The sequence below is a fragment of the Mus musculus genome, chromosome 4 (genome assembly GCF_000001635.26).
Source record: "Mus musculus strain C57BL/6J chromosome 4, GRCm38.p6 C57BL/6J".
Taxonomy (NCBI): Eukaryota; Metazoa; Chordata; class Mammalia; order Rodentia; family Muridae; genus Mus; species Mus musculus.
Genome location: NC_000070.6, coordinates 27966979 through 27979425, shown reverse-complemented (window position 1 = coordinate 27979425; position 12447 = coordinate 27966979).

The window sequence follows — 12447 nt, the reverse complement described above, 5'->3', positions numbered from 1 at the left end:
CTTTCATATCACAGAATCACACAGTCTTCTCACATACTTTTCTCCGCCCACTCGATCTGCACAGTCTAGGGATGCTGGGTTGTAATCCAGTGACTTACTTCATTTGAGGACTTTTGCCAGCAGGTTTCAAAGCACCCATAATACTGCAACTGACATCAGATCTTATTGCCTGATTGTGTTTTTGTTTTCCTTCTTCAACCTTTTAATAGTTTTTTTTCAATCAACAGTCAACCAGATTTTAATGAAGTTGTTGGAAACTGCATGCAACACTGTGTAGTAAGATGTGTGTGTGTGTGTGTGTGTGTGTGTGTGTGTGTGTGCACGCGCGTGCGTGTGTGTGTGTGTGTGTGTGTGTGTGTGTGGATTTATTGCCAAGATTAAAACTCAGTGATCATTTGCTTAAATTGTATTTAATCTTTTATTTCTACTTCACAGTCTACTAAGGTATTTTAATGAAATATACTGATAGCATCTTTTAGTTATATTTCATATTGCTTGATTCAACATAGTTCAAATTAACTTGTATTTAGTTTCAAATGTTTTAGGAGAAGCTTGGTAATCAGTATCATCTCAATTCTTAGGCAAATGCTCTGCTCTTCATGTATGTCTCTGTGTATTCCTATGCAACCTATATACAACAGTGTGTTTCATAGTACTTGGATTCACGTTTCCAGGATGGACCATTTGGCATTGAATGACCAACTGCTGTATTCTTTCCCAGGGACGACTATTTCTCCTGTCCTCAACTTTCCTAAGTTTCCTGTAGTTCGTTGTGTAGGACTGGGGCTTTGTGGTCTTTCCCCTGTCCATTTTGGCATGTCTATTGGTACTGCCCTTACACAGCTTATGTTTAGGCAGTCATGTTAAGGAGTAGATCTCACAGCAAATTTCCTGGTCCTCTGGCTTTTGCACTCTTGCAGCCCCTTTCCTTGGGAAGTGTTTCTAATTTTAACTGTTATAGAAGTCTATAGGAGTCTATTGTGGAGAAAGTTCTTGGTGGATGTGTATTACTGACATAAGCACAATCATGCTGAGGATATGAAAGCCATAGGAACTGACAACTGTAGTTTCATCCTCTCTGATGACTAACATGAGACTACATCCCTACAGCACCTCCTATAGACTAGCTAACTCCTCCTCTCTGTGCTGTAAGTAATAAGGACATCTACTTCTGCATTATTGTTTAGTAGGTATTCTCAAACAGGTCAAATACAGCTTACCTAATGCTAACTTTTCTAAAAGTGTGTCTGGCCTTTCTTTACTCACTTACCAGTCCTCATTAGGTTTCCAGAACCAAGGCATGCAATCTATGTGTCTTTGTTTTATTTATAACACAGATAATATGCTCTCTCTCTCTATATATATACACACACACACACACACACATATATTCTATCTTCCTATCATCTATTATCTTTGTATCCATTAAATATCTACCTACCTATCTATCATCTACCTGCCTATCATCTACCTATCACCTATCTACTTATCTATAATCTATCTTCTATCCACCTACCTATTTATCTTTTATCTACCCATCCATATATGTACTTATATATCTATATCTATCATTTATCCTTCTATCTATATAGACATATTTTGTAGCTCAACAGCCTACTTAATTGTTCTCTTCTTAAGGAGTTTACTGGGTGCTAGTTAATATTATCTTCCCAGGATTCACCTCAGACCCAGTGTCAATATTAACTGATCATTCATAAATATGTATATATATATACTGCCAATTACACTCGATTTCTATTTTATAAACAGTGTCTCACAAATTTGCTGAAGTATGACTTGTTGAAGATAGAGTCAAAATCTTCTCACACATCACTACTCACTTATACTGTGTGATATGTCCTTTCCATCTTCAAATTGGGATATAGTATACAATGATAAACACTATCAGTATAGCACTGTAATTTATCTAGTTTATGAAAATTAGTACTTTACAGAAATTTCAAATTTTATTCACTTCTGAGTTAACTATATTCATAAAAATCCTGTTCTTATATTGAAATACTGTTAATTCCTAGCAATAAACATAAAATGTAGCTCTGTACTTTGAAAAGATTAATTTTTATCCTTAGTATTCAGAAATATTTACCAGATTAGTTCATTTAAGTTAAAAAGATCATTCTAATGTTACATAACTACTAATTATCTATATATTTATATAACTGGGCAAACAGAAATGATACACACCTGGGCACATCATTTGATTCGATCTTAACATTAGGGTACCAATCAATCTATGTGACTAAGGATGGTATTTAACATTTAACAATGTTTCAGGTTGAACATCCTAATTAGCATCAGTCACTAAATTAATATTTGAGTATTTCGCTCAACATCATTTTTCTCTATACTCCATTAAAACAATGAAAATATTTTTGTAAACTACATATTTGTCTAAATCTACTCTTTAGTCTTTTCTTCTTTCTCTCATAAAATGTTTTCATTTTTCAACACAGCAGCTTATTAGGTAACTGATTCTGACAAATTAAATTAGGATTTAATATGAAGGTTCTTCTTAGTATCACATGATTTGGACACATGGTAGGCAATTGCCGGCATTACTGACTGAGAATGATCATGTGATGGAACATAGAAAAAAGCTGGCAGCATTATCACAAATGGTCACATGACTGGTACTTTGTCTGTATCTGGCAGCATTCATAGGGGAGGTTGCAACACTTAAAACCTGGGACCTGACTGTGGGAATTTGGTCACTAAAAAAGGGTCTTTGCTGGAGTCTCTTTCCTGATTCCCACCTGTATTGCTTTCAGCTTTCTGTCCACAATAAGGTCATGAAAACCCCTCCCACAGAATCTCAAGCTTTGATGTTCTATTCAAGGGAATACGTGTCCATGTACGAAACTGAACCAAAATAAATATTTCCTCCCATAAGATTTTTCTGTTTTGTTTAGGCCAATTTATCCTAACGAAAGCTTCATTATTCAAGTTCTATGAGTGTCAAAAAGAAATCATGTGTAAAAGCATCGTGAACTGTGTTATTTGGGCCTTAAAAACATAAAATGCTGGATAAATTTTAAAGTATATATTTTTAGACAGAAATGGTAGCAAACATTTTTAATTTCAGCCCCGAGGAGGCTGAGGCATGTGGATCTTTGACTTCCAGGCCACCCTGATAGACAGAGTAATTTCTAGGAACTCCAAGGCTACACAGAGAAACCAAGTCTCAAAAACTAAAATAATAATAATAACAATAATAATAATAAATATTAAGAATTTTAAGTAAAATTTACATCTCTGGTTTGTATTTAATGTTGATTTTTAAAAGAATTCTATGCCACAGTTTCTTCATGTTAAATGGATAAAATATTAATACCTTACTCATTGTGGTTTATATAGATTATATGGATAATCTTAGATAGGAAGAAGGATTAAATTGTTTGAGAATTGATTTTGAGATTTTAATTTCATCATTCTCATAAAAGCAAGCCTTATTATTTTTTCAAATAAATAATTAAATCTACTATATGAGAAAAGGAAAGGTTGACTTATAGCCTATCTTAAATATGATAGAGAAAGGCAAGGCAGGAAGGAAGAGTTTTAAGTTCAGTTCAGAATAAAGAGCAATTTTTGGCTGGCATCTTCAATTAGTGAACTCATAGATTCTGTTAGAAAAAAAACATAAACAAACAAACGCAGGTGTCTTTTCAAGAATTCAACTACTAAGACATAAGGAAAGCTTTCTTTATTTTATGGGATTCTTGCTTAGAGCACTGTCATTGGTTTTACAGAGGAAGCTGTCTTGTTGGAAATTATAATCTCACCTTATTGAGCATTCAGAGGGGAGGTTCCTTACTATCTCAAAGAGGGCTAGAAATATAGGCATTTTGGATACTCAGACTATGGCTATAGTATATCCAGAAGTTGTTGTCTGGTAGCAGACTTCGCAAATCCAGAGATAAAAAGGAAATGTGTCTTGGGCAAGTCTTGGGTTAAGATAATAATGAGATTTCATGGCTGCAGCTCCCTGTCATATATAGAAGACACTGTCTCCAAGCAGAGGTGCTGGTACTCACAAACTACACAATCCTCCACTTTCAAAGTGGTTTAGATGTTGGAATTGTGTTATAGATTTATAAATTGCCAATGGAAACCCCACAGAGTTGGTTTTTGCATTTTGTCCAGTTGTACTTTTTTTTGTACTCTCTGTCCTGCTGCAACATAAACTTCTTTCATGAGGGGTGAGAACTATACTTTTGTGTGCATATGAGAATAGAAATCTAGGATGTGTTTGGTAAACATATACATAAACATGTATATGTATATATATATATATATATATATATATACTGTATATATACTGTATAAATGTGTGTATGTGTGTGTGTTTGTGTGTGTGTGTTTAATTCCCATATAAGTAGAGGTAATGAATTTCAGAGGGAGTTAGGGAGACATGAGAAATTTTAAAGGGAAAAGTGAGTGTGAGAAATGATATAAATTCAATACTCATGGCTGAAATCCTCAAAAAAATAAAGTAATTTTTAAACAAATATTAATTGTAAGTAAGTAGGAAGGATCAGAAGAAAGTAAGATTGAACTCCAAGACAAATTTTGTCTTTCTCTTAACTTACTCTATTTTCACTTAACCTAATCTATAGTTCTCACAGTTCATGTAATCTATAGTTCTCACCTATCGGTAATATTCCTCTGAAAGGTAGAAAGATATATTTCTGACAAAGGTTATTCAGGTATCAATGTCACAGAGAGGAAATCCTTATATAAATTATCCACCTAGGGGAATGTCCATTGTGACCATTAATTTGACAAATTTTGGTCTCAAACAGATCTAGCATGGCAGTCTTGATATGAAACTGGACACAATGAATATAAAGACAGATGAAACTGTAACTTGAAAAATCTAACAAGAAAAGTGGCATGTAAAATACTGTGATTGCACTAGTAATACCTCAAATGTTATCTCAACTTTGTTCCTACCAGGCAAACACATGTTTTTCCCTATGATCTCTTCCACTCTTTATGATTCAGTCTTTGTCAGCCCTGTAGTCACCACAATCTCCTTCGGGAGGCTGCTGTACAAATGTAGAAATGTGGACACTATACCATACACAATTAAGGACTTAATGTGATCTGTGTTCTTGCTGCCTTACAAGAGACATTTTTTTAGTCATTTATTTATTATTTATTGGTCATTTTATTTACATTTCAAATGTTGTCCCCCTTCCCAACTTCACCTCCGCAACAAACCCGTCCCATTCCCCCCTCCCCTTTGCCTCCATGAAATTAGTCCCCTATCTACCTACCCACTCTGGCCTCACCACTCTAGCATCCCCTTGCACTGGGATATCAAGCCTCCACAAGACCAAGGACCGCCCCTCCCGCTGACCCGACATAAGACAATGTTGGCTGCTCTAGATCAGGAACTGCTGATTTAGAGTAGCCAACAACAAAAACTAGATTAATAACATTTGAAATGTAAATAAAGAAAATATCTAAAAAAAAAAGGAAAAATTATGGTTAACATATATCATATATTTGGCAATAAGTACAAACAAGGCACTATGGCATGAGTGTGCAAAGGTTAACACAATACATTTTAACAACATTTTATGAAATAGGTATAATTATTATTCCCAATGATTTTGTGCCTAAGTAATCTGAGACAAGAAGAGGTGAAGAAATTTCTCCAACATTGCACACCTCAAGCTCATAATATAGATACTGGGACCTAAACCAAGTTATCATGGTCCAGAACATAAACTCCTTTTTTTTTTTTATTCATCCACTCAATACATTTTTATTTATATTGTAGCAGGAATCCAAGTACACACTTTTCATATGGTGAAGAAGTGTACAAACAAAAAATGGTCCTCGTATTTTGGCATATCTCTGAACCATAATTTTTCCTGTCTAGAAGAAGTTCAGGGATGGAAATGGAAAGGAGCCTGAGGGGGAAAAAAAAAAGATCCAGGGACAGGCCCAAAGAGGCATCAAGCACAAGGGGAGGTACCAAGGCCTGACACTACTTCTGGAACACTCACAAAAAGGGATCTATCACGACTGCCCTCTAAAAGACCCAACAAGCAGCTGAGAGTCAGATGTAGATAATTGCACCCAAGCAATGGACAGAAGCTGTTGACCCCTGTTGTTGAACTAAGGAAGGCTGAAAGAAGCTGAGGAGAAGGGCAATCCTGTACGAGGACCAGCAGTCTCAATCTGGACCCTCGGGATCTCTCAAACACTGGACTACCAAACAGACAGCATACACCAGCTGATATGAAGCCCCCAACAAACATACAGTAGAGGACTTGCAGGTCTGAGTTCATTCAGAAATGATGCACCTAACCCACAAGAGACTGGAGGCCCCAGGGAGTTTAGAGGTTAGGTGGGGTGGGGGTTGGGTCATCCACATGGAGACAGCTGGCTGGGGAGGAGTTGTGGGATGTGGAGCAGTTGGAGGATAGATGAGGGGGTGGGGAATAGAATACAGAACTTAAACTTTTAAATTATCCTTACTTTTTTTTTTTTCTGAAATACACACATGCACACATTAAACAAACAAACTAAATCAAGAGCAACAGCCTAGGATGAATAACAAGGGAATCTAGTGTAGCCAAGGATATAGGAACAGGCATCCGGAACTGGCATCCAGATCTTCATGTGTTCACAGCTCCCATTGAGACACATTCACCAAGGAAATATGCAAACCTCATGTGAAGATGAATTTTTTAAATGAATAATTATCTTTTGGCCTCTACAATTGTATAGGTGACATCGAAGTCATAAAAACAAACACCTATCTGAGGTTAAGACTATGACACAACATTGTAAGATATCCATGTATTCTTCCATAATTTTAAGCTTAGGGTTTTAGAGACAAATTAAAATAATAAGAAGACAAAAATTGATGAATTACGAATTTGTATGTTTTTATGGGTGTAAAATTCCCATACTGCATAAATACCCACCTGCTTGTTAATGAAGCGGTGTTTTGTTACCGTGCATTTATTTTTCAGATAGATTTATCTCTCCAGTGACTGTCTTTGTTTGTCACTTTCTATTTTGTTGGTGCTGGTGAGCACAGAAAAGCAAACCTAAATCATTAATAAGCTATCGTAAGTAAAGTGTGGATAAAAGAGCATTGAGAAGGGTCATTTTTACAACTAATGGACTTTGGTCTCCACCATTTAAGGTTGACCTTCCCGGGTTGTAGGCCTTAAAGTACTGCTTATTGTTTACCATTTTTGAATATTAATTTAAATGAGGATTTTAACTGGTAATATGAAGTCATTGCTTTGTTTTTGTTTTTAATTTTGAGCTTATAATATAGTCGAATCATTTCTTTCTTCCCTATTCACCCTCTAAATTTTTCCATTTACCACTCCTTATTGTCTTTCTACTCCATGGGCCTTTTTTTTTTTTTTTTTTTCAGAAATCTGCTTGCCTCTGCCTCCCAAGTGCTGGGATTGAAGGTGTGCCCCACCACTCCCTGGCCTTTCATGGGCTCTTTTCTTTCATGGGCTCTTTTCTTTCATTAACTGTTGGTACATACCTATTTGTTTGTATGTATGTATGTGTATATATATATATATATATATATATATATTACACTAACAAGCTAATATACTAATATATCCACCAATACTCACAGAAATCTATTTTTATGTACCCAAATCATTTTTAACAACTACTTTATGATAGAGTGATTCTTAATTTGACTGCTTTGTGCTTAGTCCAACATGGCTATCATTATCTTTAATTATTGTAGTTTAAACCTTATACAATATCTTCAAATATTTTTACTACTTTCACCTTTGTATTATTTAAATAAATGGTTACATAGTAAAATTTACAGTATGCATAATACCTGAAAAGAATACTATGTCTTGCTAGATTCTATTTTGTTCTTGTTGGAAAAAATATCTAGAGTTTTATAATATTTATCATATTTTCTTAAAGAAAATTCTGCTTATAGTTTCTTCTAGTTGCTCTTCAATCATATAGTTGGATGCTCATATAAAGCAAGTAGTCAAAATTCAATTTGCTATTAAAAATAAGGGTATTAATGAAAAAGGTTTGATATACTACAATAGCTATTTGCTTCCATTCCTCTCAGATATATTTTTTGCAACAATTACATGCAGACATAGAAATATGTAATCAGTCTTATTGCTGGCATTTGAAATGCTAAGACGTTAATTTAAATTGATAATGACCATCAAATATTGTAGGACTTTGAATATTAACTGTCTAACAATAAAGTTGCACACATACTGATATTTTCTAAATGTTTACCTACATTTTATGTCTAATATGAACAATCAGCAAAAGCTGTTTCTGTTTCAGCTCTAATTGAATTCTCTCTCCTCTGTGCGATATATTTCCTCGTTGACTAATACAAAAAATGCTAAGAATGTGGACAGCTTTCTGCAGCCTTAGTTTTCAGAAGACAAAACAGGAAGCCATCTCAAATGCTCTGAGTTGATCCATCTTTGTGTTCTGAGGACAATGCCTTAAAAATCCACCTGCTGGAAGTCGGTGGTGTATGCGAAGGGATGTCATGGCTATTTGAGAACTGTTGAATACTGAACAGAGGCTTTTCCTGCCCTCAAGCTCACCGCTCTGGTTTGTCTGACTCATTACATGCCAAAACTTTTGATTGATGTGCTCACTTCAGTCACGGGTAATTTTAAGTCCTATATTAAGTAGCCGCTGCTTCCACTCCATTATAGTTCTTTGCATGGGGCAAACCAGAGCTCAGGTCTTGTCTATATTGGGTTGACCCAGAGCCATAGTGTGCTTTTGTTTGGATTTAAGTAGGAGGCAAGCTAATATTTCTAAACTAGCAAACTTGTACATTCTCAGCTTTTCTTAATTGTGTGGATCCCTGTGGTAAAGAGCTTTTCAGTGCTACCACACCTCTCTTTGGGAGCTCAAGCCAGTCAGGAGAGACAAAGGCTTTCTTAGTTCACAGAATTGCTTTTGAAATGGTGGAGATTTACAGGGATTAATACAATCTAACCAACTTTTGCAGTTGATTTTTACTCCTATTATCTGTTTGCATTTGTGGGAGTCATTGTGTCTTAACGGTAATTTTTGTTTCTGTATCTCAATATTTGCAATAGCTTAGGTGACAGAACATACTTGTGTGAGTAGCATTTTAAAGTACACATTCTATATACAATACAAAACTGACTCAAATAGGTTAGTAGTTGATGAGTTACACTTCCCTTAAATGCCAGGATCAATAGTCACATTAACCCTTATGGAAAAATAATATAAAAGGAAATTATAATCACTAAAATTGGAGAGTAAAGTTAGAATTTAAACCAAGCAATCCAGTTAAAGAAATAACTTTGACTATAACTTACTTGATTTTAAAATTAAAATAGTGATATGTAATAATGACATATTTATTACACTTATAATACTGCACAAAGTAAGGCTTACGTTAGCATATTACCCTGGTCCAAAATGACCTTGAAAGAGTTTGTGGAATGAAAGAAAGATTGCTCTTTCTCTTAGAATCTTTTCTTACCTTAGATCTTAAACAATGTGGAGTCTGTTCAATATATCAATACTCTTGAGAGAAACTGTGAAAAGCATATAACCCAAGATTTTATCAACACGTGCACAAGGGAAGATAGCAGGGAATGGCAAACAATATCAGCTCATGAGTAAAATTAAAAACTAAATGCTATAGTCCAGACTTTCCCAGACTTTCCCTTTACATACAGTTTGATACTAGTTGGTAGAAGTTCCATGTCAGACTGAATGACCTCCAAGTCTAACCATTTATCTTTGAACTAAATGAAATATAATTGTATGAATGATGAAAGATTGTGAATATTGAAATGTTTTAACTAATAATTTGCATCCTTAAATCTGATTGCACAATTCAAGTGTACTGGAGGCATTAAAAGCAACTGAATTTAGAGGATAGTAAGATCAACTAAAGCAACATAAGTGAATTTTCTGTCTGAAAATTGAGAAAATGCATAGTTTGTATATGTAAGTATTTTTTCCCAGCAAGATATTGATATGGACTTTTAGACAATTAATTTGTTTAGTGTTGTCTGAAAACAAAAATTAGAGGAGTGAGCAATGAAAAAATTAAGGGCAAGTAAAACATAATTTGTAAGTAATTCTTATAAATAAACCTTTATCTTAGCATTCACCCTCTTAGTGCTCAGGGCCTCCTCAGTATAAAAGCAGAGTGGACTGAGATAGGAATGATGGTCAATGTAGTTTGAACTATAATATCTAATAGTCTACATTACTGTTTACAAGATATGATTTAAAATAATACTTCATGCTTACAGATAAAGATTATTGTGAACAATTTTTAAAAGTTTTGAGCTTTGTAAAATATTGAACCAAAGTAAAAATATTATAAACAAGTTGTATATTTTTTTGGAGCATTGCTTCAAACAAATGAGTACAATCAGTAAGAGCTGAAATACCAGTGGTAATCGCTTACAGGTAATAAGGAAAAAACAGATAACATTTTAAAACTATAACCTCCGAATGCAATATGTGTTTATTTATTAAAATGTTTCATTATATATATATGTTATGGAACAGAAATAAAGGATTTAAAGGTGAATTTTCTGATTCTCAATAGTCAGTTTTTCTTTTTCTCTAAAGTAATACAATTCAACTTTTAAACATTTCAAAAACGATTTTGTGATTTATTCTGGTTTTCAACTGAGTGAGCACAGCCATAAAAATGCCACCACAGCTTTCCCTCCAGAGCAGCAAAGCATCCATGGAATTATAGCTCAATTAGGGAACTGGAAAGTCTCAAGCTCTCAGCAAGGTCCACACAATGGGTGGCCAAGCAAGATATGGACGTGGCTGGAAGAAGCTTACTCCTTTCTCTCTCTTCTAAAAAAGCCATCAGTTAAGCAGACATTGCTCTCTGGTACCTCCAAGTCAAAGGGCGGTGGCATGGCATTTTCTTTGATTAAACATCGTAAGCATTTAATGACTCCTTAGTGTACTTGACATTTACACAGAATATGTTGATTATAACATCAGATGGATAATCTAAATACAACTGACAAAGACATCAAGAATAAAAAAAAAAAACAGAAGAAGAAAAAGACAGAACGAGAAAGACATTTTTTTAACAGTGGACATAAGGAAGGTCCCTTGCTATGAGAGGTCTTGTTCACGTTCAGCGTCGGAAACCTTTGCATTTATCCTGGCTGGTTTGATTTGTGATTTTAAAATTTACTCCAAGACTTTGTCACCTTCCTGGCGGGTCTACAAAATATCTGGTATACAGAAATCAAATAAGAATTTAGTAAACTATGTCATCTGAGTAACCAGGTCAACATTATCTTAGAATTCTAGCAAAATACCAAAGGTTCTGTTGCTTATGGCATCACTGTACAATGTGATGAGAAAGACCTCAGAGGGTGGACCAGTGATTAGAGTAACATGGAAAAATACATTCATAATGTTTGTGGACACTAGTCAGTATTTTATTTCTCTAATTTGAACAACCTAACACTTAAAGAAAACAGAGAAATACTAGTTCTTAAAGGCTTGAAAATAGTTTCAACAGACAAGCCTGGTTTTCATATGTAAAAATATTATTTTTTTAATTCTAACATGGCTCAGTGTGGTTATAGGTAGGTCCCAGTCACTATGGATGAGGAAAGTGTTGTCAGTTATTTCTTAAGATAGTATCAGTACTGTTCCATGTCTTCATAAAAATGCTGCTTCTACAAAGTCTTTTCCTTGAGGATGAAAATTACTAAGTTAAACTATTTCTTGTATTGTATAATAATATTCCGAATCACTTACACTCACGCACACACACACACACACACACAAATATTCACCACATTGAAATGCCTTTCTATACAAATAAAAATTGGATTACAGGCAAATGTAATTTCTCAAAATATTATTTGAAAGACAGTAGATTTTCTATAAGCATATATAAATAACAAAGTAAAAATAGTGATGTATAAAAAGATATAAATGATTTATAGCTTAATTTTTTTAAAAAATTCATACATCCACACAACTATATATTTAAAAATAATTTAAACCTTTATATGAAAAAGTTTATTTTAAAATCTCGTTTATGAAACCAGCCACTAATATGCCATATTAATTAATGTAAAGTAAAATCATACTAGGGAAGGTGAATATATTCACTATGATCTGAACATTTTCTGGTTGCATCCATGATCAATAGTGTAATGAAGAATTAAAATTATGATGTGAGGTTTTAAATATTAACAATTTTCCCTGATTACCAAAAAAATCCATTGAGTAGTATAACATGAATCTAACAATCTTTATTAAATGAGAAATTCCAAAAATTAAAAAGAAAGAAAAATATCCATGCATTATATATCATATTGTACATGAGAGAAATGTCCTGTGAAATGTGAGAAATTTTGTTATAAATTTAGTTAAACTTCAAAGTCTTAC